At 40.0% G+C, this 26,987-nt stretch overlaps 1 protein-coding gene across 2 annotated transcripts in view; it reads right to left on the bottom strand.

Moving 5' to 3' along the window:
* Positions 1-25,247, bottom strand: part of HTR1E (5-hydroxytryptamine (serotonin) receptor 1E, G protein-coupled) — a 90,476-nt gene extending 65,229 nt beyond the window's left edge. The window contains exon 1 of one of the 2 annotated variants that reach the window (XM_011941880.1): positions 24,713-25,247. The gene's annotated coding sequence lies outside the window, so the exon portion shown is untranslated. Of the gene's footprint in view, positions 1-24,651 lie in introns of both variants that reach the window. The other variant, XM_011941881.1, reaches the window with a different exon arrangement.
* Positions 25,248-26,987: the final 1,740 nt, after the last annotated feature.

Genomic DNA, 26,987 nt, shown 5'->3' with positions numbered 1-26,987 from the left:
AACACAGATGGCCTTGGCCAGAATATATCGTAAGAAACTTTCAAATGTCCTAATAAATAGAGGTTATTGTACATAGCTATTTGGAGAAAAAAATCGATGTCTTATTTTATTGCCTTCTTTAAAAGTTAAAATAAAAAATTCTTCTGGCCGGGCGCGGTGGCTCAAGCCTGTAATCCCAGCACTTTGGGAGGCCGAGACGGGTGGATCACGAGGTCAGGAGATCGAGACCATCCTGAGCTACACGGTGAAACCCCGTCTCTACTAAAAAATACAAAAACTAGCCGGGCGAGATGGCGGGCGCCTGTAGTCCCAGCTACTCGGGAGGCTGAGGCAGGAGAATGGCGTAAACCCGGGAGGCGGAGCTTGCAGTGAGCCGAGATCGCGCCACTGCACTCCAGCCTGGGTGACAGAGCTAGACTCCGTCTCCAAAAAAAAAAAAAAAAAAATTCTTAGATTAGAATTATTGGAAAGATGTTGCTCAAGTAGTCACCTCAGAAGGCAGGAAAAAAATTTAGACTTGAACAATGTTGACTGCTTATTATTTTTGAAAAGTCTCACAAATGCCAGCTCTATTTGAGCAAAAATGCCCCTGGGCTGGAGCCTAGATGCCCCAAACCATCTGCTTCCAAGACTTCTTAAATTTTGTTGGATAGGTTTTACTAAGCTGTTTGAGTGCCACAGGCTTGTTGGATTTCTGAAGATTAGCTGTTTCAATAATCATGCTAAATCTCACAGTTTTCTATACTACATGACAAGGTTAACATGTAATAGAATTCAGCCATTGAACCCAGTGAACACCACAAAAGGAGCAAACAAACAAATAAAACCTAACCTTATAGGCTTCTAGCATGGCCAAACAGTATGCTAAGCATATTCACATACATTTTATAATTTTATTCTCGTAAGACTCTGAAGTTGGTGGAGTTGTTTTTACTTAAAAAAAAAAGAAAATGAAACATAAAAAACTGCATAAATAACGTGTGCAAGGTCATATGGCAAGCAAGTAGTATCCCAGCTCTGACCAAGAAAAACATGTTTTTATTAAAAAAAATTTTTTTTTTCTTAGTCAATTTAGAAGTTTATTTTGTCAAGAATAAGGGCATGGCAATGACACAGTTTCAGGAGGGTCTGAGAACATGTACTCCAGATGGTTGGGTTACAGCTTGGTCTTATATATTTTAGGGGGACAGAAGTTGCAAGCAGACATCAATCCATACATATAAGGTGTACGTTGGTTTGGTCCAGAGAGTCAGAACAACTCAAAACAGTGACGGTGGCAGGGCAGCTTCTAGTTATAGGTGGATTTAAAGATTTTCTGATTGACAGTTGGTTGACAGGGTTAAGTTATTATCTAAAGCACTGGAATCAATATAGAAAGGAATATCTGATTGAAGATAAGGGGTTGTGGAGACCAGGGTTCTTATTATGCAGATGAATCCTCCAAGTAGCAGGCCTCAGAGAGATTAGATGGTAAATATTTCTTATCAGATTTACAAAGGTGGCAGACTTTTAGTTAGTCTTTCTGGGATCAGAAAAAGACCTGGAAACGGAAGAAGATTCTCTATAGAAAGTATATTTCCCCCACAAGAGACAGCTTTGCAGGGCTGTTTTAAGATACATCAAAGAAATATATTTTAGGGTAAAATACTTTCAATTTCTTTCAGGGTCTGCTATCTATGATTTTGTGATGTACCTTATTGCCACAAAGAATCTGTTTGGTCAGTCTTAGGTTCTCTGTTGTAATGTTAATGCTGGTCTGTTGTGCCCCAATTCCAAAGAGAGAAGGGTATAATGAGGCATGTCTAATCCCCCATTCCCATCATGGTCTGAACTAGTTTTTCAGGTTTACTTTGGAATGCCTTTGACTGAGAGGGGGTTTCAGTCAATTGATTGGGGGTCTTAGAATTTTATTTTTGGTTTACAATGTTGAGATGTTGCAGCAACGAGTGTAAATTTATCATCATTTTCTCAGCCTTTTGAAAACCATATGTTAAAGTGTATTTCATTTGAAAATATGTTTCCTTTGGAACACACATACACACACACACACTCTCTCTCTTTCTCTCACTCAAGCCTACACATAGCATTCTGTTATTTAAAATGTTATTTTACATTTGAGATTGAACACTATTAGTTGTCTGTTGCTGTGTAACAAATTACCATAAATTTAGCAGCTTTAAACAACATATATTTATTATCTCACAGCTTCTGTGGATCACGAGCCTGAGCATGACTTAGCTGAGTCCTCTGCTCAGGGTCTCAGGAGTAGGCAGAGGTTAAATTCTACATGTGGTCACCTACATTTTCAAGGTGGGATTTTACATCTGTATGATGATACTGGACATGAAATGACCTATGCCACTTTATCTCACTACCAAGTATCTGTGAGAGAAGTTCCATTTCTCTACACATACAGAGCATTCTAATGTTTTTAGGGTGCTACCGCATGCAGATGTCTCCTTTGATCTGAAAACAAACATACAGGATAGCAGTGAGAGAAAATACTTGAAGTCTAAATTGTGCAGGAGGTGGACCTGCCTGAGTTCACATGATTGCTAAGTGCAAATGGGAAGATAATCTGCACGGGAACCATGTCTGCTTTCAGTGGTTCTGTAGAAAATAAGCCATGGTGCCAGTGAAGAGATTGCCCTGAGAAGATCAGCAGGGAGATGGAAGCCTTGCTGAACCTCTGGGAAGTGTAGAAAAGTGTAGTAAAATCATAAGATGTGGGATCAGGGAAGCTGTTGACAACCAAGCACACTGTCGGGGAGCAGAGGGTTGATTTGCTCTGGTGGATGCTGGGTTCCTTTCCCAGACACATTCTGAGATGGTGCTCTGGAATAGTTCTCTCATTAGAGGTTGTTCTCAAGATAAGAGGGAGAAAATCAAATGAAAAAGAAATCTGCTGCAGACCAAATTTGACTTCCATTAAATATTGCTTTCAAGCTTTCTAAAAGAACTAAGAGTATCTATGGGCACTTCAGACTCAGAAAAAAAGGAAAGAAAATGACAAGCTTGTTTTCAATTTTTCTTGCATTTTCCTGGCAGTGACTTGGTAACAGAATACTGACTTCATTTTGAGAGTTAAAATTTTCAGGGCATACAGGCTTTGCCATTACATACTGTGATAGAAAGCATCTCCTGAGTCTCTTGTCCTCTGAGAAGGGTCCCACACCACTCTCTTCTGCAGAGGGGCCTCACAGTAACCACGTATCTATTCTGTGGCTCCCTATCCAGAAACAGTGGATGAACTGGGATGAATCACTGCCCCATGTGGGGGCAACCAAATCCTCTGTTTTGGGAATTGGAATTGGTGCTAAGAGATACTATTCAGCTGTCTGAGCAGATCACTTGAACTGAAGACATGCACACTGGGGATTTGTGGGGCAGGTCTCTAGGGTGTTATATATATACATTGAATCAAGTAAGTTGAATAAAGTAATTGAATAAAGTAAGTTGTCTTAGTGAGAGAAGCAGAGTAAGAGGCCATGTGATGAGAGGCAGACAGCCAGCCTGAATAAAAATGGAAATATCTCAGGGTCTGCCAGGTTTACAGTTCTCAGTTCTAGCCCCTTGTGGTGTCTGGCTATACAAATTATCTTTGACTTCTTTGAAATATCCCTTGTTGTGGACTGCAAAAATGTCCCTACTACAGCTCCTGCCATCAAGAGATGAATCTATGATATGGTTTGTATTTGTGTCCCCACCCAAATCTCATGTTGACTTGTAATCCCCAATGTTGGAGAAGGGGCTTGGTTGGAGGTAATTGAATCATGGGGGTGGATTTCCCTCTGTTGTTCTCATGGCAGTGAGTGAGTTCTCATGAGATCTTGTTGTTTAAGTGTGCAGCACCTCCCCCTTCACTTTCTTCCTTTTTCTCCAGCCATGTAAGACGTGCCTATTTCCCCTTTGCCTCTGCCATAATTGTAAGTTTCCCGAGGACTCCCCAGCCAAGCTTTCTGTACAGACTATGGAACTGTGAGTCAATCAAGCAATCTTTTCTTTATAAATTACCCAGTCTGAAGTAGTTCTTTATAGCAATGTGAGAATGGACTAATACAATCTGTTTTCTCTTCCTTGAGTCTGGGCTGACCTTATGAATTATTTTGACTAATAGAATGTGACAGAAATGGAATCATGTGAGTTTTGAGTCTGAGTCTCAAGGACTTTGCTGCTTTCTTCATTGTACTTTTAGGAACCCTGTGAAGATGGCTAGTGTAGCATCCTGGATGTCGAGAACCACATGGCCTAGTGTCTTCCCACCACTGCTTCCTTTGCATTAGCTGACAGCCTGCCGACCCTTAGAAATGTGAGAACACACCAGATCATCTGGCTTGTAACTGACCTGTCAGCTCAGGCAGAGACATGAACAGTCTCAGCAGAGACCACCTGAGCTGGACCACAGGAGAAAAACTACCCAGTTAATCTCCAAAATTGACTTAAATAAAGAGTGTAGTTTTATGTCATTAAGTTTCAGGGTCATTTGTTATGAATTAATGAAACCCTTTCAGTAAACTCCTGCCAACATATTTTTTCCTTAAGCTAACTTAAAGTCTGTGGTTTTGTATCTGTGTATATTTTTACTCACAACCAAAAGGATCTTGACTAAGAGAGAAACTGTATCAATAGAGAGAGCTACAGTTAACATAGCTACATAAAGAATATGAAACTGGTTGGCTGAGTCAGTCAAGGCAGCATGCAGAGAAGTTAACTTTATTTTCTTTACATTGTAGTGAAGCACTTGATTTAGGAAGGAACCCACCCCAACAATAATGGAAGCCCATAAAACCTATTTATCCTACTCTTTACCTTTCTTGCAATCCTTGTCCTGCAGGATGCAACATGTTCTCTGGTCTGGTAACCCAATGTATGATGTTGCTGTGAAGATTTTTGCTTCTTGTAATCATTTTTTGAGTGGGAATGTTTGTGGTTCTATTGATAACTTTCTAATTTTACCATTTAATCATTATGTTGCAGAATAAAAAGAGAAAACCATTTTTCTGAACAAAATGAAGCCTAATCTACAGAAAAAAATGGACTATTCTGGGGATCGTTCATTTTGTGAAGAGAGGCCTATTGATGACATTTTAGGATTCAGTTGCTAGATATGATGGATTGGATTATCCCCTTTAGGAAGAGGGTGAATGAGAGTGTAGTTCAGTGTAAGATGGGTAAATCATATATGGCAGGGAGACCTTTTAATAAATGAGAAGAATGGTAGGGGTGTGTGTGTTTGTGTGTCTCTGTGTGTGTGTGTGTGTGTGTAAGCCAAAAGGAAGAAAAGACAACTTTTTGGGGGTGTCTGTACAACCCAGATCCCCCTTTTTCTGCATACTGTTCCACTTCTGCTAAGACTAGATTCCCAGCACCTATGTTTGCACCATTGTTGATGGGCTAGGGATAGAAAGCTAGCTATAGCTGGGCCAAACTCCCTTTATTTCTAGGAATTTGAACTGTGAATGAGAGATGCTCGTTGGTTTTCTCTGTGAGTTGTTTGAATCCCGAAGTTGAAACTAAGGAGCTATGGGACACCCACATTTAGTCACATGTGTGTAGAAATATTGAAAGCCAGTCTTGGAAAGAGAAAAGGGAAGAGAAAAATAAGGTTCTAGATTCCTGATAATTTCCTAGTAGCTAACTCTAGCTCTTGAGTTTCACCAAATATCCTGGCATCTTCTAATAAATTCCCTTCGTGATTAAGGATAATTTAAAGTAGGTGTCTTCTACTTGTAATCAAGAGAGTGTCAACTAAGGAAAGTTCACATCAATGAGAAAGCAGTTATTATGAGTTTCTTAACAACGGTATAAAAAGATATTTGCCAAGGCCTGGCTGCATCTAATTTCTAGTTTATTTTCTGGTACTGTTGCCAATTGTCAATCTGGGGTCCAAATATACTGTGTGTTACTTAAAATTCAGGTGACATTCTTATTTGCATTATTCTATTTATATTACCTGAACAAAAATATTTTTCTACTTCTTAGGGGATATTTCAATAGAGATATCTATTTTTCTCTTTCAGTGAATTAAGTTTTGAATATATCCTTCATAAATCTGTAATTCAGTTTTCAAAAATGAGTATAAATATCAGTTAATACAAGCATGTTTTGTAAGGGAAACATTATCATCAGTTCAAAATATTATATCTGCTTAACAAACGCTCCTTTATCCTATCTTTTTCCCCAGCGGTAATTGTTCTTGGAGTTTATAAATCAACAGAGTCACAGTTATTTACATAGGAAATAGAAAAGTTGCACCTTTTAAAGAAAAATATCAATTTAGATTTAATGGTGATGCATAAAGTCTTTCAGAAGTCTAGTTTGAAAGTTACGCCATTTAAACTGATTTCTTACTTTGGAATCTAGGCAAAAAATTTAAAAGCTCTTCATGAAAAGAAAACAAATATTTCAAAGTCGTGTTGGTAAAGGACATAGTTAAGGGCCGATAAGAAGAGTTTCACGCTAGCTTGATCAGTGTAAACAAGATAATACACTCAACCAAATAATGCATCCCGCCAAAACAATTAGGAAGAACTTATCTGTATTAGTGATCCTCATTAACCAAGTTAATTCTTGAACTGGTTACTTTTGTCTGTGTTATCAGCATCATGAGCCCTTTGATCATGACAAAGACTCACTCTGGAATCTGAAAGAATGTCAATAATATTATCAAAATCATCATGACAAAGAAGGTTTTCTGCAGTGAGCCATTGAACAGTCCTCCCCAAATGATGCTGAAAAATCTGAGCACTGGATCGATAAAAAGTTATAAATAGACAAACCTTGCTTTATTATTAAAGATGATCACCTTTGGAGAATGGATGCAGCTCAATTTCAATGCAGAAAAACAGATTTGAAAAAAATCTTCCCAAGTTTGCCCCTGTTATAGATTTTTGGTTTACCCCAATGTGTATGGGCATTGTAATAGCATTTTAACCCCCAAAGGCACTTTTTATATAATTTGGTCCAATTTACTCACCTAATGACAAAACTGAGGCCCAGGAAGATTTGATAGCCTTTTTAGGGTTATGAAACCAACTTGACAAAACTTTAGAGCCAGTGATGAAGCAGGTCTTATTATTTTTGAGTGCCTATTATATGGCAGGTACTATGCTAAGAATATTGCATACATTTTCTCATTTCGATTCTGACAATCCTATGATGTTTGTATTATCATTACATGATATTATTCTTATCACAGATAAGGGAACTGAGGCAGAGGGTAGTTGCTTTGTTCAATGCCTTTGCAGCCTAGAAGTGGAAGGGCTTTGTCTGAATTCCAACCTAACTGCTCCAAAGCTTAGGCTCCCACCCATTCCCCTAAGGCCATGGACCTTCCCACCACACTGTCATTCCTTCCATGCATTTCATCTCTATCAGAACTTTGTAAGACCTTACAGAAAGGTTCTCTACTCAAAGAATAGTTTGCATTTTAATAACAGGCAATGCAGGTATCTGAAAATATTTTTAAATAATAGAAGTTGAAAGGCAGCCTGGATTTGAATAGTATGACATTAAATATAAGATAACATGTACTTTTTCAAGCAGAATAGTGAAATTTTATATAAGTCAAGGGAATAACCTGACTCTTAATATTTAACAATGATTATGAATTTGAGCATAATATTCTTATTTAGAAAATGTTTTATTCACTCTGCATTTAGGTATTAGACTAATTTGTGATGGAAAATTTCACTAAGCAGCTGTCTTCATTTGCCATATGCCACGTTCTCTCCAAGCCAGACATGATGAAATCTGATTTACATTTGGGAGAGACCAGCTGCCTCCCCAGTAAGTACATTCACTCAGTGCTTGGTTAGGTAACGGGAGCCTACTAACCAAGAGCCAAATGATTCAAGCATTCTGCAAAGAGCAACTGGTTTAATAGGAAGGTATATTAAAAAAAAAACAACACTGTGAAAGGTACTAAATAAAACACTGTGAAAGGTACAGTTACTTGTTAAAGTAGAAATTATAGTAATAAAATGTATTTTAATGTTAATTAAAATTAAATACATTTAATTAAACTTATTATAATAAAACTCATAATTTTTAGTTACAAGTTATGATAACCTGTAATACTACAGTAGCATCTGATTATTGCTAGTAACTTAAACCTATTTTCTGGTCTCCTGGTCTACCTCAAAAACTTTTGACAGAAATGTTCAAATATGTGGACAGAAACTTCTGAAAGCTTAATGCTCAGATATATCATAAAGATGATGATACACTTAGGTCTTGAGAAAAAACAATAAGAAGAGAAAAGAGAAGACCTAAGTTTGAATTTTAGCTTGGCTGCTAAATCTCTGCATGAATGAAATAGGTCATTTACTCTCTTGTGTTTTCTTTCCGCCTTCAAAATAACAACAGCAGCAGCAGCAGGGTCACACTTACGTAGTAATTAAAATATGCCAGGTACTGTTCTAAGCACTTTTTCACATATGAACTTACTTAACCCTGCAAAACCCCTCTGAGGTGATAAGTGTTAGCATTATTTTCATTTTATAGGTAGGGAAGCTGACTGGGACAAGGTCATGTAACCTTCCCTTGTTACACTGTCAGTGATGGAACTAGGATTCAGCTCCAGCATCTGTCTGAACTACAACTCATTTTCATCAATTGAGAGGGTAAAAATCTCTGGATTATTAAAGACCTTTTAAAAGACAAATGACAGAAATCTTAAATTGGTGTAAGTAAGAAGGAGGCTTTACTTGCTCATGAAACTTCAGTGTCAAGGGTAGATCAGGCACAGGTGGATCCAGAAACTTAAATAATACAGTCAAGAATCTTTCTCCATCTCTTGGCTCTTCCTTCCTCCGTGTAAAGTTTTATCCTCAGGAGGCACTCCCCTTATGTTGGGTCCCTGCAATTCCTGGCATGTATCCTTAAATCTCCAAATCCAATGGAGATGATGGCACCTGAACACCTCTCAACTGAGCCTCATTGATTCCAATTGGTCTGCTTGGACCATGGCCCATCCCCAAACCAATCACAGTGCCCTGGAGAACAAGATATTTGGATGGGCCTGGGTCCCCTGTCACTCTTGGAGCCAAGGGTGCATTCAGTGTGACCTGAACCATATGGGCCAAAAACAACAGATGGCCACCCCAATTAGATTGTTACTTCAGCAATTTTCAGCACTAAAAGTCTGCAAATTTCTGCCAGTGGGAGGTGAGAGGAAGTGGTAGGGATGAGGGAAGAGAAGACTATGGTGTATATATTTATACTTGGATTACCAAACCTCATTTCCCACTAGTGACTTCAAGGACTCCTTTGCTACTTGTGCTAAGATAACTAGAATAATGAATGACAAAGACTTATGTAAAAATTTTCTTTTCATGCTATAATTTTATAGTATTAAAAACTGGCAACCACCTAAAAGTCCAATAGTAATGACTGGTTAAATAAGATATAGTATATCCATACAACAGAATATTATATACTTATTAGAAATGATGTTTTCAAATAATACTTAATTATATGTGAAACTTATTAAATAGATAATGTTTGCAGCCATAAAAAAGAATGAGTTCATGTCCTTTGCAGGGACATGGATGAAGCTGGAAGCCATCATTCTCAGCAAACTAACACAGGAACAGAAAACCAAACACTACATGTTTTTACTCATAAGTGGGAGTTAAACAATGAGAACACATGGACACAAGGAGGGGAACATCACACACTGGGGCCTGTCGCGGGGTAGAGGGTAAGGGGAGGGAGAGCATTAGGACATATACCTAATGCATGCAGGGCTTAAAACCTAGATGACAGGTTGATAGGTGCAGCAAACCACCATGGCACAGGTACCCCTGTGTAACAAACCTGCATGTTCTGCACATGTATCACCAAACTTAAAGTAAAATTAAAAAAAAAAGGAAAAGAAAAACTTCACAATTGTTGGAATTGATTTAAAAAATCTGAATTCAGTTATTAGCTATATTTCTTACAGTTCATCCAAATTCTACTTTGGATATAGTCAATATTGACTAATTTATGTTGTTGAATCAATAAATGGAAATATCATTTAAAAATTAATGTTAATTAAAAAAAGCAGAATACAAGAAAAGTATATAACATACTCCTGATTTAATTGAAAAAGAAACCACTCTTTTCTTCCTATAGAGAGGGAAATCAGTAAGGCAGAAATTCATCAAAGTATCAATAGTGGCTACCTCTTGGTGGTGGCAGTAAGAATAACTTTAACTACATTTTTTATACTTTTCTGCATTTCCGAATTTTCTACAATGAACATGTAATATACTTATAAGCAGGAAAAAAAATCCCTTAAAGTGGTTGAATGGAGGAGTTTGAATTTTACTTGTTTTGCATCTGCCAAATTTATGCCAATTTACAGTGAAAGAAGAAATGAAGGTAACACAAGAATCAAACAAGAAGAACTCTTTGAGATAACCAAGAGCTGGTTTTATTTGCCTACTTCAAAAGGTTGTTTTGTGAGTTCTTAAGTAACTATAAATATTTATACAGGTGTGCCCAATTCAAGGGCACTTGCTATAATGCCAGACAATTAAAATTATAAGATAAGGATAATTATTTATATTACAAAAATATTAATGATATCACAAGATCACACAAGCATTGTAAAATTCCACTAGATACATAGAAACCTCCTCTGTGCATTTTTTTTTTTTTTTTTTTTTTGAGACACAGTCTCACTGTTTTGCCCAGGCTGGAGTGCAAGGGCACCATCTTGGCTCATCACAACATCCACCTCCTGGGTTCAAGCGATTCTCCTGCCTCAGCCTCCTGAGTAGCTGGGATTACAGGCATGCGCCACCATGCCTGGCTAATTTTGTATTTTTAATAGGGACAGGGTTTCTCCATGTTGGTCAGGCTGGTCTCAAACTCCTGACCTCAGGTGATCCACCTGCCTCGGCTTCCCAAAGTGCTGGGATTACAAGGGTGAGCCACTGTGCCCGGCCTCTGTGCATTTTAATTACAGTTCAGTTTCTAAAAATTCTGTTTGCAAACCACCTTTCAGGGGAGCATATCTAATGTGTCCAGCAAGATAAGATTAAACCATATAAAGTCATTGTAAAACTTGGAGTAGCTGGATTTGATACATATTCTTAAAACATAACTGATAAAAATCATATCTAGTTACTTCAGTTGTCCTCAAAGGACTATGGAGTAGAAGTTGAAACAAATAATCATCTTCATCATTGTCATTATTACCGTCATCTCATTTTTTTAGATTTCAGCATAATTTTATATATAACCATGCATCATACATTCTGAGAAATGCATTGTTAGGCCATTTCATCATTGTGTGAACATCAGGATGTGAACTTCCACAAACCTAGAAGGTGTAGCCTACTGCACACCTAGGCTATGTGGCACAGTCTATTGCTTCTAGGCTACGAAGCCAGACAGCATGTTACTGTATTGAATCCTGTAGGCAAGTGTAACACAATGGTATTTGTGTATCTAAACATATCTAAACGTAGAAAGGTACAGTAAAAATATGGTATAAAGATAAAAAAATGGGACACTTCTATAGGGAACTTATCATGAATGGAGTCTGCAGGATTGGAAGTTGCTCTGGATGAGTCAGTGAGTCAGTGTTGAGCGAATATACAGGCCTGGCACATTAGTGTACACTACTGTAGACTTTAAAAACACTGTACACTTAAGCTACACCAAATTTGTAAAAAACATTGTCTTTCTCCAATAATAGGTTAACCTTAGCTTACTATAACTTTTTTACTTTATAAACTTTTTAATTAGGTTGGGTGTGGTGGCTTATGCCTGTAATCCCAGCACTTTGGGGAGCCGAGGCAGGTAAACCACCTGAGGTCAGGAGTTTGAGACCAACCTGGCCAACATGGTGAATCCCCGTCTCTACTGAAAATACAAAATTTAGCTGGGCGTGGTGGCACATGCCTGTAATCCCTGTTACTTGGGAGGCTGAGGCAGGAGAATTGCTTGAAACTGGGGAGGCAGAGGTTGCAGTGAACTGGGATCACCACACCACTGCACTCCAGTCTGGGAGGCAAGAACGAAATGCCATCTCAAAAAAACAAAACAAAACAAAAAAAACAAAAAAAAACAAAAAAAAATCCACAAACATTTTACATTAAAAAAGCCTTTTTGACTCTTTTTGTAATAATACTTAGCTTAAAACACATTGTATAGCTATTCAAAAATATTCTCATTATTTATAAACTTATTTTATAAACTTTTTTTCCATTTTTAAACTTTAAATTTTTTCTTTCCTTTTCATACTTTTTTGTTAAAAACTAAGATGCTCACGCCTGTAATCCCAGCACTTTGGGAGGCCGAGGTGGGTGAATCATTTGAGGTCAGGGGTTCGAGACCAGCATGGCCAACATTGTGAAATCCTGTCTCTACTAAAAATTCAAAAAATTAGCTGGGCATGGTGGTGAGTGCCTGTAATTCCAGCTACTAGGAAGCTGAGGCAAGAGAATCGCTTGAACCTGGGAGGCGGAGGTTGTAATGAGCCGAGATTGTGCAACTGCACTCCAGCCTGGGCGACTGAGACTCCATCTCAAACAAACAAACAACCAAACAAAGCTAAGATACAGACACATTAGCCTCAGCCTACACAGGCTCGGGATTATCAGTATCACTCTGTCTATTTATACATCCTGTCCCATTGGAAGGTCCTTCAGGGGCAATAACATGCATGGAGCTGTCATCTCCTGTAATAACGATGCTGTTTACTGGCATACCTTCTGAACGACCTGCCTGAGGCTGTTTTACAGTTAAACTTCTTTTTACTTTTTTTTTTTATTAAGTAGGAACACACCCCAAACTAATGATAAAAAGTATAGTACAGTAAATATATAAACCAGTAACATAGTAGTTTATTATCGTTAGCAAGTATTACGTACTATACATAATTGTATGTGGTATGCTTTTATACAACTGGCAGCACAGGTTTGTTTACACCGGCCTCATCACAAACACATGAGGGATACATTGTGCTACAACAACATTGCAATAGTGATGATGTCACTAGGCTATAGGAATTTTTCAGCTCCATTATAATCTGTGGGACCACCGTCATATATGTGGTTTGTGGGTGACCAAAATATTGTCAATGTGCTGCATGGCTGTCTATTATCTTATTTTATCCTGGTAAGTCTGTTATTATCATCACTTTTATGAGAGAACTAAGGTATGAAACAAATGAATGGCTTTTCCAAGGTCACACACAGAGCAAGGTGTAGAATTCGCATCTCTTAATCATTGATTTGCTGTTCTTGTATCACCACCTATAAAGTGGAACTGGATTCTCAGCATTAATAAAATGAATAAAATCTTGATATTGTATAGAGCTTTATATTTTACACATTCTTTGACACAGATTATCTAATTTCAGTCTGAGAACATGACTATGAGACAAAACTATGAGGTGACACTGAATTGAGTCTTTATCAAACAGCTTCTCATGTGTTACCATATTGTGGCAGGCAGTATCTCAGGTGGCTCTCAGTGATTTGGTTCCTCTAGGTATTCCTCCCACTGTGTAATCCCTTCCCCTTGAATTAGGCTGGAACTAGTGATTTGTCTCTAATGAGGAACACAGCAGAAGTCATGGGATATCACTTCTGATATCAGGTTACAGAAAGACCGTGGCTTCCATTTTGCCATCTTTCAATCTTAGTCCTTGCTCCAAGGAGAGTAAGCTGCAATGTCTGCAAGAAGCACTCTGTTTTGCTAGTAGCCCTATAGAGAGGTCCATGTGGTAGCAAAAGAATGTCTACAGCCAGCAGCCAGCTGGGACCTGAGGCTTGTCAACAGCCACATGAGTGAGCTCGGAAGCATATCTTTCCCCAGTTGAGCCTTGAGATGTCTGCAGTCTCGGTTGAAACTTTGCAGCCTGTGAGTGAAAGACCTGAGCCAGAGGACCTAGCTAAGCCATACCCAGATTCCCAACCCATAGAACTATGATAATAGAGATAATAAAAATCTGTTGCTTTACGCCATTAGGTTTGGGAGTAATTTATTATTTAGCAATAGATAATGAATACACATATTTAATCCTCATAATAGCCCTATGATGTAGTACTGTTATGTGAGCCCTAACAAATGAGGAAACTGAGGTGTAGCGATGTGAAAGCAGTTAATGGACAGCAGAGCTGGGATATGAACCTGGCTTTCTGGACTCCAGAGCTTGGGCTTAAGCCCCATGCTGTGTTACCCCCTAGGAGTGTAACACAAGGTGCAGTTTGACATCACAGGTGACAATGAATCACAATAGCATACTTTGTTTTGAGAAACTTCCCTGAAAGGAGGCTGAGGTAGACAGGACATGTATTATTGTCCCCATTGTAATGACGACAGACCACGCAGCTCATACAGCCAAGAGAATCGGGTATTAACCCAGGCCTTCTGACCCCAGGTCCGCAGAGTTGAGCCTGTGTTTCACTGCCACGCCGGCACCGTGGCACTCACTGTACATCCAGCAAGCCCTGAGGAAGCTGGCGAGAGGTTAGCTGATATCCACAGGGCAGGCCAATTTGTTCTCTGGAGAGCATTCCATGAGATGCAAATATCTTCACACAGGCCTGGGTTAATACCCCATCCTCTTGGCTGTGTGAAGACCCTCTCACCCTTAGATTCAGACTCATTTTACTAAACAGGCAAAACATAGCTACAAATTTCACGTATTTTAATATAACAGGAATATGTGGTAATGATAATAATATGCAATCATTGTTAATTAAACGCATGCTAATGGTACGTAAGTCTAAGAAAGGGCACTCAATACACTTAACACAATGTGAGAGATTATCTCAAAGCCAGTGGGACCTGGCTGGACATCTTTTGTGCTGGAGAAATTACTCCATCTGCATCACAAGAGCATTGCCTCTGTCACCACGCTGAAACTAATCAAGTCTTGTGAGCTTTGAGACTTTTGCCTCCTCTAAAGTCATTTTTCATCCCTTCTTGGTAAGATGCTTCATTTATATGTAAGTCACCAAACCCTGCGGTCAGTACAGTCTGGTTCTCCAATGGCTAGGACATAAAGTAAAACCTCGGGTGGTCTTAGAAACAGGCTTACTGTATTGCAGAGAGGGTGAGGAGATTACATTGTTTTACCAGTTTACAATCTAGGAAATAAAATATGCTTGCCAATATGAATGTATCTTGTAAATGATTTATTTGCTAATTATAAATTAAGTTACATATTTAATGCTTGATTTTTAGAGCATCTGCATAAGGAATTGAACTAGGTTCAGAAGGAAAGAATGATAAGAAAGTTAAAACAGCTCAAATGAAAGCATAATAAAAGAGGAAATCATGCTTCTTTCCTTGAATGTTAAATTATGATGAACAATATGGTAGGGTAGTGTTTATGGATTACTCTATATCAAATTCTTGTGTTAGGTGACAAATACTTCCTTGACTAGGGCAGAGTTCAACATTAAAATTAGCACTATGTAATAAAGTTTAAAATGTAAGGTACTTGAGTAAGTATACAATTCTTGTCTACTTACAGGAAATAATTAATTACAATGACAAACGACACTGTCAGAAATCATGTAGGATAAATATTATTGAATCCAGAGGGATGAGTTTGGAATGTGGAGTCCTTTTCTGTAGGTTCTTCTTCCTCCATCTTCCTCAGATGAGGTGGGCTTTCCTTTCCCATTTTTCTTGGATGCTAACAGCATCTTTTATACCTCTCGGGTATGTTTTCTGCCCAACAGTGTACAAGCATAATATAAATCCCTATGATTATATTGTTGCTAACCAGGCAAGCGGTTGTAGCTAGCCACCTTACTGAGTTCTCTCATTCTTTCTAACGGCATTTTTATTTATCCCCTTGAGTTTTCCTAGTAGCTAATTATGTAATCTGTAATTAAAGCTTTTTCCTGACCAATATTTATAAATACTTCTTCCTTCCTTCCTTCCTTCCTTCCTTCCTTCCTTCCTTCCTTCCTTCCTTCCTTCCTTCCTTCCTTCCTTCCTCCCTTCCTCCCTCCCTCCCTCCTTCCTCCCTACACATTGGTTATAACATTTAGATAAGTGTCAAATAATGATGGGAATAGCAGGCATCCCTCTTGTATCTCTATTGTGTTTTACTAATAGCATGTTGACAATTGTTTGAGAAGGACATCCTCATTGTGAAAAATTGTTCCTTTCTATTCCTAGTTTTCTAAGAATTTTAAAGAAACTATGGATATATGTTGAACTTTATAAACTTTTGGTAAATTTTCAGCTGACCCTTGGCTCATTGATGTGATATTCTTACTAATTTTTAAAGATAATTTGAGTTCCCCGTAAAGAAAATTCTGGTAATAAAATATTTGCAACATATTTTCCTGCTTAAAGATGACATGTCTATAATCAGGGTTAGCTCTTTGAGAGTAAGTTCTGTTATGTGGTTTTTGTTTATGTGGTTATAATAAACACATTTTTTTTTGGTACATCATGCTACCCAAAGTGTGGTCTACAGATTAGCAGCATCAGCATCACCTGGAAGGTTGTTAAAAATGCACATTCTTGGCTTTACCCCACACTACTGACTAGAAGCTTTACAGGTGGGGGCCAGGAGTCTGAGGTTTAACATGCTTTCCAGGTGATTGTTCTGCACACTAAGGTTTGAGAAGCATCACTATAGAGCATACAGAATTCATGTGACTCTCTGGGTGCAGAGCAACTGCAAATGGAACTCCACAGTGACAGACAGGGACTGGTCTCTTTTCCTGCATGCATAAAGAAATAATGTGTCAGTGGATCCAGAGTTTGGGGATTCATGGTTGGAGAAGATAGCACTCAAGGGCATGCGCTGGGTCTTGAGGCTGTACCTGATCTGAGGCAAAGTTTAGGAATTAAAAGAGAACAAATCTTGTCGACAGGGTTCACCGCAGTGGAACTCAGCCTGTACTTATCTGTCTTTATTTTCTACAAGGCCAGCACCACACATTTCACCTAGATTAAGGCCAGGATTATTTATACAACTCATCTCACAGGAATAATAAGATATTAATTGTAATCACACCTATTATTTCTTCCCAGCCTATGCAGCATCACTCTTTCTTTACTCCTTCCAACTGGTGTTGAAGGCAGGGGTTGCTATTTCCATTTTAGAGATGCGACAACTGAGGTGCAGACTGGGCAAATAATTTATTTTGGGTCATGATAAGAACAAAGTGAGGGAGAGCATTAAATTACAAACAAGAGAAGTGAACTGGAGAACTGGAATAAGAACGTAACAGAAAATTAACACAACAAAGGTCAAATAGCCAATGGCATGCTTTAACAACCCCATGTTTCTTTAATAACAACATTTTTGCAGACACCGAAACTATTTCCTAAAGGAGGTCAAAGTAAAGGAGAAAGTCACTCATATCCAGGAATAGAGCTGGGATGGAGGCAGAAAACAAGAGTGTAATTCTGCCCTTTCTAGGTCATAAAAACTTTGTGGAGTGGCTCTCGGTAGGAATTCACTGAATACAGGTGTATGAAAGCCAGGGGCAGCAGTCCCGGCATCGAAAGCAAAGGCAGAATGAATCATGAAATCAGAGGCATAAGGGCTGCTGTGTGTGATGTGAGAAGGAATCTTCCCCGGCAGAGTCTGCTCTGCCTGGGAAAGGTTCTTCAGTTAGCCCCTTTTTGAAAAGTGCACAGCATAAAATTTGTTTGCAGGATACTGTCCCTGAGTTGAATAGGCAGAGATAGTAAAGGGAGGTTTTTCATGAGCAGTTTTTTGTTGTATTTCAGTTGTCATGCAGGTCCAATAAAGAAAAAGCTATAGTGAAGTTTATTTCAAGCATTAAATACGATACCATCACGCACACACATGCACACACACAACCCCCACAAAACGCAGTTTCTTTAGGATCATCTATAAAGTTCCCACTGAAGAAGGTTATCAGTATACATTTTCTACCCTCTTAAGAGAAGTTGTTCATCAAGGGGTTATATATGTTTATCAAGATTTCTGCCTCTCATTGTAGCCCCAGCTGTTGGTCTTGCTGTCAGAACAGTCTTCCACTGTCAGTCCCTTCAGGAATGTCCTCAGCTGGAGAAAGCTGCCTCCCCCAGGAGCATGCCTTTCCGGGAGAACACCACACTCAGTGACTACGGGAGGAAGGAAGACCAATTTTGGCTCATCTTGGGGCAACTCTCATGGATCTTTTTAGCTCAGAGTTGCTCACCATGGAGTCAGCTGTGAATGTCGTTGGGCCCATTTTGCAGCACAACCCAATCCTGCATCCTTCTTTTATTCCTTCAGCGTGGTTCCCAAAGGCATTTCCTAATAAACATCCTCGATACTAAACCCCATCTCAGAGCCTTTTTCTTGGAGAACCCAACCTGACATATGCCCCCAAAGACATTGCCTAATCACTCTTTTTTTTTGAGACGAAGTCTCACTCTGCTGCCCAGGCTGTGCCTAATTACTTCTAATGATGCAAAGAACACACCGTATGGACAATCTACTTGTATTTTCAGATATGGTTAGAAAGTTCTGCCATGAAGGGTTGGAACCGACTCTCTGAACATTTTGTTAACTGGATGTGTTCTCTTGAACGAGCCAGCCAAAGACTACCCTCTACAAATTCCGTTTCCTTTATATTCATTCATTTCTCCTGAATTCTATCTTGTAGTCTAAAAGATAAAACAAAGTTTTAACTGATCAGCATCTCCTTCGTTTTTGTAATTGTGCTGCTAAAGGGAGACAAAATTGAGGGGAAAAGCAAATGATTCATAGCTCACCTGTTCGGGAAATATGAAGTAGTCATATTCCTTTTTAGGTGGCTACCCATTACTATTTGCAGGTGGGGATGGGGGCTGTTGTAGGAGGAAGGGGCATAGTGAGAACTATGTGAGAAAAGACATAGTGAGAAAATAATCTGTGCAGAAGCACAGGTTTGGAGTCACCTTGGGCAATCCTTTTAGCCTTTCTGAGATTCAGTGCATATGTTCTTTTTCACTCTCCTGTGTTCTCAGTTGTGGTGAAAGGAAACATTATCTACAGGTTTAGAAATTTAGGAGTTGTTCTGCATTCTATCCTTCCCTTCACTCCTCACATCCATTGAATCTCAACACATTATCATTTCCTTCTTCTCCTATAGCCGAAATTCATCGGGTTTCCATTTCTCTCTCTCCATGTCTATGGTTACTGCCTCCGTTCGGGCTCTCATTGTAGCCTTTGCCTCTACCAGGCCCATTCCCTTCCACTCCATGTTACAGCTGGAGTGAACTCTCCCTAACACCAAACTAATCGTCTTAGCTAATAGCTTGAGATACTATAATGTGTTATTCATTATAGCAAAAACCTAGAAACAACCCAAATGTACATCAGTGGTGGAATGTGTAATTAAATTGTGACATATTTATATAACATAACATTATACAACAAAAAATAAACAAGCCTCTGGTATTACCGTCCACATGAATGAATCTCATGAATACAACATTGAATCAAACGACAAGAGAGCATTCCATATGATTTACATGTATATGAGAGTTACAATGATTTGTGATCTTGGAAGTCAGGTAGGTTCCATTTAAGGAGGACGATGATGTCATGACTGGGTGGGAATAGGAAAGGAATTTGTATAGTGGTGATGTTCTATTTCTTATCTTGGCAGTGGGTAGTTACGTAAGTAAGCCCACTTTGAGAAAAGTCACTGAGTTTAACACTTATGATGTGTACACTTTTCTGTATGTGTCTGTATGTGTATTATTCTTCGCAAATACCTTTAAAAATTCTACAATGGGCCATGTGCAGTGGCTCATGCCCATAATCCCAATACTTTGGGAGTCCGAGGCAGGAGGATTGTTTGAGCCCAGGAGTTTGAGACCAGCCTGAGCAACATAAGGAGACCCCATCTCTACCAAAAAAAAAAAAAAAAATTAGCCAGGCATGGTGGCATGTGCCTATAGTCCTAGCTACCTGGAAGACAGGTGGGAGGATCCTTTGAGCCTGCTGGCTTGAGGATGCAGTGAGCCGTGATTGTGCCACTGCACTCCAGCCTGGGCAACACAGAGACTCTGTCTCAAATAAAACACCAACATTCTTAAATGATTCCTCTGAAGGTAAAAAGGAATTTGATAGGCTCCTCTCCACGACTCACACACACTTCTCAAACTTTCTCTCTTGTTTTTCCCCCATGTGTGTTCACTGCCACTCACTCTGAGTTTTTTGCACTTCTGTAAAAGGACAGCAGGCTAGGTAGATGGAGGACATATGGAATTTTTTAATAAATGATTGAATGGTGAGGCCAATAATACTTACATTGAAGTGCTTTTGTAAGCATTAAACAAAAGAACATACGTACAGCTCTTAGCATAGTTCCTGAAACATAGCCGACACTCAGCATGTTACCTCCTTCTTCCTTTTCTCTTCCCTACAAGTGCAGGTGCATAAACTTGTGACTCTGAACATTATTAGGATATTGTAACTAAAGTCACTTTTTGGGAGGTATTCTCTGTCAATCTCACTATCTATTTGGTGTTAACTTCAAAAAGACACTCTGGCTTGTGAATCTTGACACAAATTTAACTTTCTTGGGTAAGCTATCCTAAAAAAACCTATACTTTAATGTTTGTGTCAGATCCTTCCCAAATCTCTTGGAAATATCACCACATGCTCATTATCTGATAAAGCAATAAAGAACAGCTGCATCTGAGGAAAGATGTTTCATGGGGTCTGGTTTTACTTTATTTGGGCACTTTAGGTAGATGGGGTCATTAGGAGGATCTGAGAGTTTTAGAATTGCTAGCTGCTGCTGCTGGTCGCTAATTCTCAAAATATTTTCTTCTTGCTATAAAATGCTTTCCTTCTCACACCAGATTTCATAAAGACCTTCCATCTGGTCTGCACTGATAACTAGAAATCCAGAGATGTTCATTCCTCTTACAACTTGTAGTTTAAAATGATTCACATGCAGGATTAGGTTTTACAGCCTCTTCTAAAGGATTTTGTCTTCCTAATCCTACAGCTGCATGTGGTGAGAATTGATCAATATGAGAGAGTGCTAACAATAAACCTACTAAAGTGTCCGGTTGGCTATGTGTACTTTTCATTTGACGTGTTTTAGGGCAATACAACAACGGGACAAAAACACTGACATCTATTTGGGTAAGGACTGCAGTAAACCAGATAATCCACAGTGGACGAGACAAAATAAGAGAACTAAAAAAAAAAGACAAAATTACAGTCAATCTGTAGTAGAAAGAGCGTTCCTCAAGAATTTTATCAATTTGTTGTGATCCAGGAATATGACAATTGATTGAATGATCTCTATAAATTCTCATTCTCAGTTTCTTAATCCACAAAATGTGAGAACGAATAAAAAGTAGCTGGGATTTTGATGAAAGTCCTTTCCTTGCCAGGAAGAAGAATTTTGGTAAGTTGACTGACCTAAGCCCCAAATTTAGGAGCCACAATACCGGTTTTAGAAAATTATTCGGGGAGGAATAAACAAGAGAGAAATAAGCCACTCTAAAGTGCTGCTGCCCCATTTCTCTTCCCTGTTCATCTGTCCCCTCGTCACTTATGATGGCACACTCATCTTCAATGTTTTCCTGGGGTTTATGTTCATATAATTTCACACATAATAAAAATCTGGTAGGTGGAGAAGAAAGGAGCATAAAGCATGAGATGCTAAACTCACCTCTGCCTCGAGATGGCCTTGATAATTTATGACATAAAAAATAAGTTCCTATTTGGTAGAAAGTCAGCCTTTGATCAGTCTCAAGCTTGTTTTTTTTGTGTGTGTGTAAATAAGCTTGTAAAAATAGAGGGAATGCTTTCCCACATTAGAGTATTAGATTTGATCTTTCACTTTTAAAGAGTAGTACAGAAATAGAATTCCAAGGTGGGCAATAAAACAAACATGAAAAAAAATGACCTGTGTGTAAAAGTGAGATGTAGGGAATTAGACACTTGAGTAATGAGAAGATGACAGAAAAGTTCAGGGCCTGAGGCTTTCTGCAAAGAGATCCACTTTCTTTTTCTTTCTTTTCTTTTCTTTTTTTTTTTTTGAGACAAGGTCTTGCTCTCTCACCTAGGCTGGAGTGCAGTGGCAGGAACTTGGCTCACTGCACCTTTGGTTTTCTGGGCTCAAGCAATCCTCTCACTTCAGCCTCCCAAGTAGCTGGGACTACAGGTGCACACCACTATACTTGGCTCATTTTAAAATGTGTTGTAGAGACGAGAGCTCATTATATTGCCCAGGCTGGTCTTGAACTCATGGGCTCATGTGATCCTCCCGCCTTGGCCTCTCAAAGTGTTGGAATTACAGGTGTGAGCCATCATGCCTGGCTGAGATCTACTTTTCATTTGAAGCCTTTGTATCTTGGTGGTGGTGGGGGTAGCATATTGAGCCCACCTGAGGAATGGGCGTGCTTGAGCCAGGTGGGAACAATGTGCTGCCAATGATATATCTTACTTCTCTCTTCAATAATAACCCCATCACACAGCAGAAAATGGAAATGCATTGCAGTGTTACCTGAACTAGAGACATATCCTAGATTTTGTCTCTTCTTTGGTACCACTTCTGAGAAATTCTGACTTTGTTATCTTCCTCAAAAGAATGGAAACTTATTTATATGACTGCTGCTGACCAGGCATCAATAACAAGAAATGGAGAGCAAATACTTTGTATAGACACCAGAATGGCTAACAAAGGTGACATCACACTGAATTGCAAGGAAGGCACCATTCCCTTGGGCAAATGTTGAGAGACGTGAGCCATCCTCTCCATGCACTTGGTCTGGGACTATGCCTTGAATGAAGTCATTATGACAGAAGAGGAAAGAATGAAAACTTGAGCTTACTATGTTTGTGATGTTGATTTCTGTGGAATTTAAAATTTGTTAGCTGGTGGATACACATTGTTAATTTGAATACTCTTCATTATAAAAATAATCTGCTAAGTTTTCATCCCTGGAAATTGTTATGAAAGCAAAAATAGTCACCTAAGAGAATATTTGAACATCCATATACCTAATGACCAGAGTCATGGCTACATTTTAAAAGGCTCCTTTCTAGTTCTGTCATTAGAAATCTCAGTTGAGATCTATAGCAATCCTTGGAGCATCTGCAGCCCATATCAGGTGATGATGACACAATAGTTAAGTTCTATCAACAATGGTGAATCAGGATTTGATTGAGTTTCTCTGTATAGCTCTCATAGTGATGAAATACCTGGGCAGAAGTACTTCTCCCACCTCTATGCAGCAAAATAGTTAGTGGTGAGGTGCTATGCAATTTTAGAAATAAGCAACACACTCTGCTTTAAATATGATAGAGAAACTGATCTGAGTCCCACCCGGGAGGTGAGCTTCATCATTACAACTCCGTGGGCTGGAGGCTAAAGCTCTGAAGGGAGAAAAAACCGAGGTAGGCATATTTTGTGCTTTTGTTAAATGGGCCTCAAATGCCTCAAAAGTCATTTATTTGTTGAATACAGGGTCATCTTATTTAATTCAGCAGGAAAACAACTGTATCAGAAAGAGAAAAGCTGTCTCAATCTTCTCTGTATTTCAAAGGTATTTCACATATGCTCCTCATGAAGGAGACTGCACAGGGAATCAGACCCAGGTGCCTGCTTTGCCTCTCTTGCACAGGGTTAAGTAAGGGAAGCCCCTGACTCACAAGTGCATCCTGGCTGTTTAAGGTTATGCATATTGTGTCTGAATGTATAACCATGGTAAATATATATTCTGGAGCAATGTTAGATTCAGCTTAGGATGATGTACTGCTTAGAGTTTTGAGGGAAAACATAAGAATGATGAAATGAGCCTAAATTATTTTGGAAAAAACACTGCTCTCCCAACCCATTTGACGATCTATTACTTCCTTCTGGGCTGCTCCCTTCCTAAGAGATTTGGTACAGGAGGCAAGGAAGGACAATAAGAGGGGTTAGGAAGAAGCACCTTGGGATGCTGACACCCTCTGCCTTATCCTTCTAACTCAAGAACAAGCAGCGTTGGGTTGAATACAAGGTCCTTTCTTCCAAAACTGGGCACAGGCAGAAACATACATATACATGTAAAACCACAATGATCCTGTGATAGGAGCTGGAATCACTTCCCTTTAAACTCAATTTCATTTTCATTAGGTAGGGGGTCAGCCTCTCACCTTGCAGTATGGGGTGGAGATGGTTTAAGATCAAACTTCTCATCTTAACTCTTACTTCCAAGATTTATTTTGTATTAAAAAAAAAATGAGCCTGTCCCGTTACCTCCTCACCTGGGTATTTTATCAGGACTGAGCACATAGTTATTTTCTGAGGGCTGGAGCAACCGTGCAGTCCTTTCTAATCAAGATTTTTTAATCAGCTGGCTTTGAAATCGCACCGTCCTCCCGGAGTCCCTAGAGCACACCACCTCCCTGTGATTTCTACTCAAGTTTTCCCTGGCACCCCCCAGCACCGGTTCCATACCTATTTAATCTTTAAACTGCCTCTAATTCTTTTGCAAGGACGCGGGATGAAATGCTCAAACCACAGTTACACACGATGTTGATTCTCAGGTTCACACATTTGAGGAACTGTTTGAACAAGAAATGCGCTCTGTACTATAATCCAGGGGGCAGGCACGGTGCCTGGGCGACCCTCATAGTCTCCCTCCGACACCCCGCATCCCAACTCCCACCGCCTTTGCGCCTCAAAGCTGGCAAACATTCCCAAGCCAGATCTAGAGTACCTCGAGTGGGTGCGGGTAAGAAGGGAAACCAAGGTCGTCCCGGAAGATGTGCGCCCCTCACCTTGTGGATGGTGCGTGCAGCCGCGCTGCACTGGGCAAACTGGGGCGTCCCGCTGGCTCCAGAAGTCTCACTAGGAACCCGCTGCTTTTTCTCTTGAGCTGGATCAAAGCACTGCTTTTCTCAACATTCGATTCTGGAATACGTTGAACCCAGGGCGTTCTCCCCGCCAGCGTCCTTGCCCGCGCCAGTGCCCGCCGGGGTGCGGCGAGACAGAACCTGGGAGCGCGGCGCGCCGGGCAGCCCGAGGCACCGCGGGTGGCAGGCGCTGCGCTTCGCCAAGTCTGGGCGCCTGGACTGGAAGAGGAGGCGAGAGAGAGAGAGAGAGAGAGAGAGAGCGGGGAAGAAAGAGGAGGAGGAGGAGGAGCAGAAGCAGGGGCAGGGGCAGTCTGCTAAATCATCTACGCAGGTCGCAGCCTCCCAGGACACCGTGAACAGAGTGGGGGGTGGGGTGGGGGTGCGATGAAAAGATGAGCCCGGGTGTGAGGCAGATGGTGTTGTAAACTGGAGGTCGCAGCTCTGAGAGGCTCCAGGTCTTGCTTAGGTTGTAAAAGAGGTATTATGGAGCTGATGGCGCCTTAGGGCTCCCGGTTGCAAACACTAGAGGGCAGGGCTGTCCCATGCTATAAACCGGGCCTGCGGGGTTGGCGCTGTGTGCAAGGGACTCACCTCCTGAGCCCCTTGCGGGCCACAGCCCTGGCGGAGAAGGGGAAAATAGATGCAACAAGGGGGCAGACCCTACTCCCCTCTTCTGCAGAGAACCTGGGTTGAGGAGGGAGAGGAACAGCGGTTGACCGATTTGCACGCTTTCTCTGCGCGGCTCCAACAGGCAAACCCTCTGGAGGTGCATATCTTAGCTTTCCTGCAGGGGAGATTACAGTCAACATCCACAGGACACCTCAAGGAGAGAGATTACAAGGAATGGGTGACGGAGAAGTGGAAGAAAATTGGGGTGGGTCAAAGTGGAAGCGGGGAAGAGAGATGGGGAAAGCAGTGAAGAAAAGGAGACGGAGGGTGGAGTGTTTGGAGCTGAAAGACCTGCTGAAGCAGCCTTGCCATTTTTTTTTTTTTTTTTTAGGGAAGTCTACCTGGGCGCCATCTCAGGTTGGCAGAGGGCTTTGTGCTCTTCTTAGGGTGCCAGGGGCTGTTCTTTTTGATGTGCTGCTGCGGCAAGGTCGGAAAAGTTAAGCTGGAAGGGACTTCACAGAATCCTGGCAATGCTAAAGGAAGCTTCCTTAGGGCTGGTTGGTTATTCTCTGTGGAGAACTTGGGTGACTCAACTTTGAAGCTTAACATGGATTGAGTCCCTGCCATTGTAAAAAAAAGAAAATCAGATTGTTCAGACTAGCCATAAAATGAACTAGACAATCTTATGGAGACAGTATGATCTGTACACAATCTGATACACACATCTTAGTGTTGAAAGGACCTTGGAAATCATGTAGGCAACTTGAGTAGCTTCCCCAAACACCTGCCTCACACTTTTCTTTCTGGTTTGCAGCCTTATGGCTGATCTGAAAAGCACTTTAAGTTATTTATTTATTTTTTGAAGTTTGGCAATTCTAAACCAAATGAAACCCTTCTTAAGTTCAAAAAGCAAGCCTGTGTGCCCTTCCTCCTGCCTTCTGGAGTGCCTCTCAAGGCCAGCAGGGGCTGACTGATGGATGTCAGGGGAATTTCACTGAACAAGAGAAAGGAAGGTTGGTAAACTATAGTCTTGAATTGTGATTTGCTTCTATTAATCCCATTAAACTGAGAATAGGCTTAAGTAGGCTGAAGTCTAACAGGAGGATGAGGTGGAAATATGTTTTTCTACTAAAGATGACACAGCTTGAAGTTTGTTTGATGATAAAGGCATTATGTAAAAATAAACAGAACAAGAATCATTCCTCATTTAAAAAAAGAATCTTATAGGACTGAAGTTTTTTTTAGATATTCCAAGAGAGTAAGTAAGGACATTGTCCTACTCTGGCAAATTTGGAGTTCCTCCAAAATATAAAGGAAATATGAGTTTGTTAAATTCCTTTTTAAAAAATTGATTTACCTATTTTTTGGTTATTACAATGTAAAGAACTATGGAAACAAATATTATACACTTGGAAACGGTCCTGAGCATACCTCAGAATACCCGCTTTTTGGCAGATGTTCAGCTTTACGAAGTGTCTGATTATTTTCAAGCTATTAATTAACTTCTGGCATATATTTCACCAGTTTTAATCAATGCTGTCTTAGTCAAGAGCTGATAATTCAATTTGTATTACCCATTTGAATTTCCAAT

Source organism: Colobus angolensis, unplaced genomic scaffold (genome assembly GCF_000951035.1).
Source record: "Colobus angolensis palliatus isolate OR3802 unplaced genomic scaffold, Cang.pa_1.0 Scaffold203, whole genome shotgun sequence".
Classification (NCBI taxonomy): domain Eukaryota; kingdom Metazoa; phylum Chordata; class Mammalia; order Primates; family Cercopithecidae; genus Colobus; species Colobus angolensis.
Note: the sequence above shows the minus strand (reverse complement) of the source record. Positions and strands in the feature narration are given on the sequence as shown.